This window comes from Astatotilapia calliptera, chromosome 18 (genome assembly GCF_964374335.1).
Source record: "Astatotilapia calliptera chromosome 18, fAstCal68.1, whole genome shotgun sequence".
In the NCBI taxonomy this organism is placed as follows: Eukaryota; Metazoa; Chordata; class Actinopteri; order Cichliformes; family Cichlidae; genus Astatotilapia; species Astatotilapia calliptera.
The window spans coordinates 7869811-7878993 of NC_137439.1; the positions used below are offsets into that span (position 1 = coordinate 7869811).

General features: G+C 40.6%; 1 long non-coding RNA gene across 1 annotated transcript in view; it reads left to right on the forward strand.

Annotated features, from left to right (window-relative positions):
* The first annotated feature begins 2710 nt into the window (after positions 1 to 2710).
* The window catches only part of LOC145421972 (uncharacterized), an 18684-nt gene continuing 12211 nt past the window's right edge, over positions 2711 to 9183 (forward strand). Inside the window, exon 1 of the long non-coding RNA XR_013903338.1 lies at positions 2711 to 2850. This is a non-coding gene — a long non-coding RNA (uncharacterized LOC145421972). The remainder of the gene's footprint in view (positions 2851 to 9183) is intronic.

Sequence of the window (9183 nt, forward strand, 5' to 3'; positions counted from 1 at the left end):
GTAGCTTTTAAGCAAAGGGTGATATTAACGTATCAAGTAAGCGGGAGACCTATTTCTGTTTTAATCCTCCTTTTATATCTCTCTCTGGCCATTTCTTGCTGTCAAGGTGATGTTGCTGGGCAACAGCCAAAGGGAAATAGGATTCAGCATGGCAAGGTCAAGACTAAATGCCTCACACAGCTCTCTCTCTCACACACTTGACACACACACACACACACACACCTCCAGCAGTGAACCTTGAGCTAGATGCTGCAAGTCCCCAGAAATCCTGCTTGACTTTTGATTTTTATCTGTTTCCAGGCTGCCTGACTCTTTGCCCTGCCTTTACCCATCACAGGCATTTCATTTTTTCCAGCTTCTTGTAATACAGCTGAGGAGTCAGCTTTATTTATTAAAGAGGCATGGGAGCCAGCTAAATGTGCTAAGGGGCTATATCCAGAGGTGTGGTGGGGTTAGTGTCCTTGGGCTAACCTTCAGTGGACACATTTTGCAAAGACAGTCACCACAACCATTTATTCAGCTTTTATTTCTGGAACTGTAAAAAGCAAATATTTCAAATCAGTTGAATTCGGTTTATTTTATACTGCGCCAAATCAAACCAAATGTCACATCGAGGCACTTTATAATGTAAGGTAAAGAAGCTACAATATTAGAAAGTAAACCCAAACAATCAAATGACCCACATGAGCAAGCACTTGGCAACAGTGAGGAGGAGAAGCTCCCACAGCCGAACCAGGCTCGGGGAGTGGCAGCCATCTATTGCGACTGGTTTGTGGTGCGGGGAGGAAGACAGGCCAAAGGACAGACTGTGAGGGAGCCAAAATTTCCAATCAATTACTAATGATTAAATACAATAGTGTTGCAGTGTAGCGTCTTTAAGAGATGATAGGGGTTGATTATTCAAGACCAATTCTGGATTTAACTAGTAATATGTGGTCTGCCTTTTAGTCACTCTCAATGCAGCATTCTGGTTTAAATGAAGGCTTTTTAATGAGCTTAAACATAATTTATTAGGGTGTTTGAAATGGAATTTAAAGAACCTGCTATCTCTTCATGGTGTTGAAATACTGGCGCTATGAGAATAATTTGAAGTTCTGCTTGGTTTTGCTTGTGACCCTTTGAAACGAAGCCTTGTGTAATTACATGTCTGAGTTGTGATCAGTTCACTAATTTAATTTTTTCAAGTGGTTGAAGAGTTTTAGTGAGTGAAGTTCTTACATTTAAAAGTTTGGAGTCCTGTGAGTTTAAGAAATCGTGTTGTTGTAGGTTGAGTGTTATGGTGCTTTACAGTCAGATTATTCTTTTAGATAAAACAACTGGATTATTTAGCTTCAGTGCTCCCAGTCAATATTAATTACTTGTCTACTTTAACCTGATGGATGGCATGGTTGTATGACCACTTTGTACAGTGGTCTTTATAGGTACACACCATCTTCCATGCTTCTCAGTTTCCTTTTGATATCATAACAGCACATTTAAATGGAGTACACACTTTAACAAATGATTTTAAACAGTTTTATATTTAACAGGTCAATTTGCCAATGTCTTCCAGCCCTGCTAATTAAGAATAAAAAAATACCTGATTTAAATTTGGCACGGCTCTGCTTCAAAGTCATGTTCTTGTGCACCTCTGGACTGGTTCCAGCGGTTTTGAGCCAATATTTTTAGATCACTCACTAAAAATCCCTGTCTCACCGCTTAAATAAACACCTACTTTTAACTGGACAAAAGTGCAAACATCAACTGTTTCAAACTGAACCACAGATCATCATTTTGGGTTTGAGGATGATGAAAAGCTGAATCACTGGCTACAACTCAGAGACCAAACAGCAGTTTTCAGTGGAAGGATCCACAGTATCCATCCCTGAAAGCAGTGTGTCAGGTCAGGATTATGCTTTTTTTTTCTTTAATGCCATTCACGTGGTTTTGCATTGTAAATTTGGGGTTTAGTGTAACATCCTCAAGTGTCTGAAGAGGACCGTTTGGCACAAACAACCTCAGCTGTGCTGCTTGCCGGTGTGCATCTGCTCACAGTGCAGTGAAAAAGGACTTTTGAGGGTGTTTTTTTTGATACACTAAAACAGCCATCACTCATCTAGAGCCCCACTTGCCAGATCTGGTATTATTCAACATTTTTTTATAATACTGAATTAAATCCACAGCATAAGCCCTGCACTTTATGCCATATGCACACAATGATTTCTGAAAAAAGAAACATGCAGGAACATTTCAAACTAAAGGTGCAGTTCATGCAAGTCTTTTCTAGTCTTCAGTGTCAGTATGTCATGTATTTCTTGTCCGTGTGTGTCATCTTGTCTAGTCTGTGTGTTATTATGTCTACGTGTCTCCATGTTTCCTGTTTTATTTTGAAAGTCTTGAGGTTTCTATGTTCAATGTGCATATATTACTCTTCCCCTGTGGCGCTATTATGTTTATTTGTGTCAGCTGTGTCTCCCCAGGTGTTTCCACTTGCCTCATTACCCTTCTGTGTATTTAGTCTGTGTGTTTTCATTCAGTCTTTGTCAGGTTGTCTGTCATGTTTCATGTACTTGAGTCTGCTCAGTTCATGTTTTTTATATCATAGTTTCTCGCATGTGCCTGTTCAGAATCATGTTCGTGTCCGTTGACATAGTTACCTCAGTTTAGTTTTTTCTGTTTATGTTTCAGGTTTATTTTCGCCCCTGTTGCTTTATTTTGTACTCATGTATCAGCCATAATACACAGCTCGCTTTTTGTTTATCCTTAGTTCCGTCTCCCTCCGTGTGTGCAGTTGGGTCCTTCTCACTCCCCACACAGTCTGCTTCAGTTTTGGTGTGAGTTCCCTGTGCACGGACCAGGCCGTGTAACAATGTGAGTACAGTAAAACCCAATGACAGCAATGTGTTTTTGACAAAATCATGCCAGATCAAGCCATAAAGGAATGAAGAAATCCACACGTCTTAACTAAGTGAAGTACTAAGCAGCTTCATGTGCAACTTTTTGTTTTCATCACTTGAAAGAGAAAAGCATCCACCACCCCCGATGAGGCTTTTGCTCGATGGCATGAGAATACTGATGGTGTCCCTTTTTGGCAACGTTAACGTTAGCTAGCTTCATGCTTCTTGGTTGGAGGATGGAGACAGTTAACAGAAAAAAAGTTCCTGCCTGAAACATTTCTCAACAAGCTATGTGGATTTTCAACAACACTGTCATGACTTCTGGAAAGAGACATTGCTGCTGACTTTTTCAAATGTGTTTTTTTTTGCTTTCTTTTTTTTGGTTGTTGTTGCTTTGAGCACCAAAAGACTGTTTCTTTTCTTTCTTAAAAAAAAATCCTTTTCTAGTGCAGGTACTTAATTTGTCTAGAAGGTATGCAGGGAGCGGAGGGGAGCATAGAGGTCTCATGGGCATTAAGCAGCAGGGTAAACAAGCTTCAAAGCTCAAGCAGAAGCCTCAGACTTGACCTAGGGTGAATCGCAAGTCATTAGTTACATGCCAGGCAGCATCTGGGGTAATCACACCAAACACCATGGGCTTTATCACTCTGAACTACACACACTACAGAAGCAACAGGGCTTAGCATGTTGGAAGAATCCTCTTTTAAAACGAGAGAACACGTCCTAAAATAAAACAAGGAAGAAATGTTACACTTTTTAAATTTAGCTACTTTTTTTCTGCTCTTTGCTTCCAGCAACAGTGTTTCTGTTTGTTCACTGATTAAAGGAAACACAGAATGTCCTTTCTGACACCCGCAGCTCAAAGCTCGTCTCTTGAAGACGACAGCACAGCATTTCTGCAAATTTGTGTTTCATATTTTAAATGAGATTTTTGTTCAGAGCTCTGATAGGTTTCAATTTTATTGAAGATGTTCGCTTCCCTGGAATAACTTCCATGCTCCGCGTAGATCAGATAAGATGTGGTTGTACAGCATACCGAGACACTTTCAAGAAATCCATCACCACATTCTCTTATCATTACAGAAAATCACTGATTTATTACAGGCGGAGAATGCGTGCTAACCTGTCCCACTATCATTTTGATCATGTAATGACAAAGTACAGTGATGAAAAACTCAAAAGGTGCGCTTCTACCAACAGCCACACAAGCCTCACAGCTGAGCCCATCATTCCCCACTGCAGCTTCTCTGGTCATCTGATGATAGATAGCCATGTGGCAGATGTTTCCGGAAGTACCCCATTGATAACAGTCCCATAGGAGCACCTTGATTGGAGTTCATCCCCCTCCCTCTGTCCCACCAGCTCATTCATCACTGGCTGAAATTAAAGGCTGCCCTTGAGTGTCAGCAACCAAAGTGTTGATGGAATGGGTGCTGATGAGATGCACTGATTTGAGTGCTGCATGGTATCCTGAGAGGGTGAGGGATGATTGTTTATGAATTTATGTACTCGTGCAGTAGATGGGGTTGTATTTTCATCTAATGTAATACACCTGTCAATCTGGAACAGCAAACGGTTATAGTTTTAGATGTGCATTTATGTAAAGTCTGATGTGGCAGTTTCACTTATCGGCAGCTGGACTTGGTGGAAAAAAGTGAAAAACGGAGGAGCTACATTATATGACATGTTTCAGCTGAATGTGTAGAGGGAGAAGTTCAAGCACAAGTGAAATTTGAGTTTGTGAAATTGCATAGAAAACAATAGAGGGGAGTGATTTGATGGATTGTTCCAGCATTAGCACTGATGCATAGGTTGTACTGAATCGTGATGGTGAACTGGGAGTTCAACCAGAAGCACAATGCTTTCTGTTTACAAGCCAACGCACTTTCCACTTCTGACTTCACATGGTCATTAGTTTTAGCCAATTTAATTCTGACGTCTATAGAAAGAAGATCAATCAGGTGGGGGTTGGGGGTTTCATGGTGACTTGGAGGGATTTCTATTGACTTTATTGGACTGTATGAGACTCTTGCATACAGGTCCCTATCAAGTGCAAGTATGGGAAGATAAGAGAGTGAAAATGGTCGGTCTACAAATAATGACACGAATCATTTGGTGTATTTTTGTGCATTTGTGTGTCTGCTTAAAGCATCACTTTGAAAGCTTTTGGAGAATTCTCAAAGGAGAAAGGACATAAAAGAAAAGCCATATTTCATCTGCCTTAATTTGATGGAGGAAGTTAGTGGGCAGATGCCTGTTTGTATACAATGATGCTGTCTTTAGCAGACCAAAACAAAGGCACAAAAAGGCTGTATGTTGTAAAAAGGAAGATCATCCTTAATCTGACTTTTTGATTTAAAAAAAAAAAAAAAGTACTGTAAGAATATGGCAGAATAATCCAAAGTTCAAACAGAAAATCAGAAGGAAGCAAGAAAATGAAGCAGTGGGAGACACAGGAGTAGGAGGGGGAAAGCCCGACAAGGTCATTAAGACTGAGGAAAGGGACACACTTACCAAATATAATAAGACACAGGTATATTCAATTAGATAACAAGACAGGGACTCAAAACACAGCAAGCCACATAAGGAAGTAATATGAATGGGAAGTAACTGAAAGGAATGTGGAATACACACAGAGGGAAGCAGGGAAATGCAGAAGAGAGAAAAACATGAGGAAAGAACGAGAAAATAATAATGAATTGTGTAAAATATTAATTACACTATAAACCATGACACAAGATAAACAAAACTAATCAATTCATTTATGTATATATATTACATTGATTGCGACTGTCCTGAGTGCAGCAGTCAGATGAAATTAGTGGGACACTGTGCCAGTAAGTAAATATTGGCACAGTAGCCCAATATTATAATTTTATCTTGGCAAAAAAATAGTAGGTACAAAAAGCAACAGGTTGCCTGTTTGGGGTGTGACACACAGTTCTCCATTTCAGTTTTGTATTTTTATTAATAAGTATCTCCCAAATGGCTCTCTTGTACCTGTCTAGATGCCAAGGTGCCCTTTTGATTGGGATCAAGTACAAGCTTGAGGCAGAAATAAAACTTAACCCTGTCTATAACGCTGCTGTGGGAGCAGCGTTATAGACAGGGGGAGTTTTACCACACCACTGCACTGAATTACCATTTTACTGGGTAGGGTGGTTACCAAAGTGTTGGCTTTTGACCTGTTTTTATAGTCCAACAAAGCCGACTCATGACTGCTTAGACTGCATATGTCTGATGAACCAACAACCTAAGCTTTCTCTTCTAGGAACTGATCAGTCAGTCTCCAATATTCACTTCATGCCCAAGAGATTCAATCACATACACACTCTTGAAAACTGAGCCGGTTGTGATGTTTTATTGTCCTCACCCATGTCTGTTAGCTGGTTGATGTTAGCTGACCGGCCATGCTGTTAGACTGACCTTCCGGGCATTTTGAACAAAAACCACCACACCGTAAAATGCCCCCATCAATAATGATATGAAAACACGAAGTGAGAACCTGTAGGCCGCCCGGTGTAAACGTGTCTTGCCTGGTGGATAATGCTGCCTTTCTAAGCAGACAAAGAGATCTGCCCTCCGTGTGCTGCTGCTGTTCGTATTTTCAGACGCAGTGTTACTCTTCTGAGCCTGTTCGACGGGGTGCAAAAAGCATTCAGCTCTGAAGGATTTGAGAAACAGTGCAATCGTCCTGAATTTAAATGGGTTCAGGGCCCTGCGTACAGATGGCTGTGTACACAGCCAGATACGCCGTTCAATAGTTTGGAGTTTCTTCTCTCTCTAATCGCACCCTCTCTTTTTCTCTTTGCTGTCTTCGCGGCTTCTTTATCACTGCACTTCTTTACACACCTTGTACATGTAGACTGAAAAACACACATCCCGAAGCACACAGTGTTTTACTCCATTTCATTCTCGTTGCCCCACTTCTGCTTTCTCCTCTAATTCTCCGTCCCCTCTTATTTCCCAGGACTGAGGATCCAGATAAAGAAATCGTTTTCCTTTGACCGTCAATCACGTTGACGTAATTAAACAAACCAGAAATAACGTTTCTGTCTTTGTTTCTTTCTTACACGTCCTTTTCCCCCAGCCTTCTTCCCTTTCCAGGCTTCTAAACACTGAGAAATGAGATAAAGAAATCACTTTTGGGGGCGAATGGCCACAAAATAGCAAGCGTACACCTCAAGCTTTCCCTTGATCCACCATTTGACTTGTCTACCACCCTCAACCTATTGTTCTTTCTCAAACACACACATGTCTGAGCGCATTCCCCTAAACATTTATTTTCTTTGCTCCACATTGCAGCACAAACTCAAACTGTGAAGATAAACTAGCCTGCAGTGTCAGAGTCTGACACAATGAAAGAATGCCATGCTGCAGAGCACCACAGTGATAGATTTAGACCAAAGTAGCAGATTAAAACAAATGAGGACCGGTGAAGGCTTCCAGACATCTGTTTTCATCTGATGTAGCGGGCCACCCGGGGAACCAGATGCTGGGAATTTTTTAACAATTTGAACAAGAACAAAGCTTTTGTTTAATTGACACAGTGAAGCTCTATTTACATTTAATCACCATGATTTTAAAATGCATTTCTTTCTTTTAGCTGCTGGAAATAAGGCTAGAAAAGCACTGTGGCCATTGCTAAGGTTTGGTTACAGTTATCTAATTGCTCTTTGTCAAAGTATGGCAAATACTGATACTGGTTTTGGGATCAAACCTGCCTGTTGTTTGCATGTTCTCCCCTTGTCTGCCCTTTTTTAATCCAGATGCTCTGGCTTCCTCTCACAGTCCACAGACATGAATCTTAGGTTAATTGGCCGTTCTAAATACTGGATGCAGGAGAAGCTTGAATGATTGCCTTTTTGTCTGTGTTAGGCATATAATCAACTGGCAACCTGTTCACGGGGCACTGTGCTTCTGAGAATACAGCCGTGATCCAGTCAGATGGATGGATCACAAAGATATTTGTGCCTTAGATTAAGATTTTGTAACTATATTTGTTCGAACAGCCTACGCACAGAGCATTTAATTTGTAGTTCTGGGTGCTGTGTCTCATGAGCTCTCTCAGCGATGTGAGGAAGGTTGGGCATTTCATCTTGAAAGACCTGATTAGTTTCAAAGACTAGGATTACTGAAAGTTTAACAGAATTACATTAAAAAAGATGAAAGAAGGAGAAGATATTTACTAGTAGGAGAAGACATATGAAACATGAGAGGAAAAAACGCTTTCAATATTAAGATCGAAAAGCTCCAGTCTTGAGGTGTAAAGATGGGGTCATATTTCTCCATTTCCCAATTATGCGCAGTACATATTTAAACGCCAATTACTCTCCTATTAGTTACAAAATGAGCCAATGGCTATATTAGTTACTTATAGACTTTTTCCAGTACTTTAACTCCACATTTCATGATCATTATCTCTAATACAGCGCAAAGTCCATGTAAACCTGTGATTTATATATTTTCTTTATCCTTATTTTTTCACATCTATTGTACCAGGCTTCACGGTGGTCCTTGCATTTGTTTGTTTCTTGCCTGGCACGAAGGGAAAATACATTTAAATCCAAACAAGTTAATTAGGAGGGAGATAGCATCAGCGCAAACGAGGCTAATGAAATAAACACTGTCCTAAAAGAAGAGATTAGCAATTAAGCTATTGGAGCGCAGAGTCATTTATGTTCCATTGTGCTGTCTTTTAATGTGGCACAGTAATGAATACTGCTCCTGCTTTTATATCTGCGTGAATGCGTGTGTGTGTAATATATGAGTGTGTGCTGTTGGGTAATAATAACCCACTCTTGCCTATTTGTTTACCAGCCTTTGTTTACTGAAGGACAATATGACTATTTTCTGTTTAACATCTACAGTGCTGACACTCAGTGTGCAAACTATCCTGTACTTCCTGTATTTAAGATGATGCCGTGTGATTAGACGAGAGAGGTATGCACTGATTTTCTTTCGTATGCGTTTATTTGACTGATTAAAAGCAGAAAGTGTGTGTACAAAATCCCTGCACCTGCACATTGTATACACAAGCCTCTGTCGCTATGTATCGTTTGCAATGGTGAGACAAAGTGCATGTGCTCTGCCTACAGACAGTATGTTACATTCATGAACACACACACAGTAAACACAAACTGCTCTCGGCTGTGTGTGTGATTCATGCGGTCTGGTCCTGTTCTTGCTGATGAATGGAGACCAAAGGGCTTTGTAGCAACCAGGACACATGGTAACTCCCCCTCGACTTTATCTCCAACAACACCATCTATAGAACACATCTGTCTATCTGTCCAGCCGTGGCTGG